Below are 316 nucleotides of genomic sequence, written 5' to 3'. Positions count from 1 at the left end.
AGAGCCACCACAGGCACGGGCCAGAAACAGACATAAGCGTTTCCCCTCAGTCTGTTTTTGGATGCTTCTCCTGCGTCCCTGCTCCAAAATCCTGGCGGTTCCTCTGGGGCCATATATCCCCCACCCGCGGATGCCCCACAACTGGCCTGGCTGGGGGAACAAGTAGCACCCCATTTCCCCTCCTGACCCTGGAAGGGCTGGGGGACACCTGGGTGGTCCTGGGGGTCCCCTTGGCAAGGAGGGACACACCATGGGAAAGAGCCCTCCTGGCTCATCACTCATGGGCCCATGTCCCTGGGAACTAAGGGGGGTTTGC

This window comes from Pterocles gutturalis, unplaced genomic scaffold, assembly GCF_000699245.1.
Source record: "Pterocles gutturalis isolate BGI_N339 unplaced genomic scaffold, ASM69924v1 scaffold32276, whole genome shotgun sequence".
Classification (NCBI taxonomy): domain Eukaryota; kingdom Metazoa; phylum Chordata; class Aves; order Pterocliformes; family Pteroclidae; genus Pterocles; species Pterocles gutturalis.
This window is presented reverse-complemented; position numbering follows the sequence as displayed.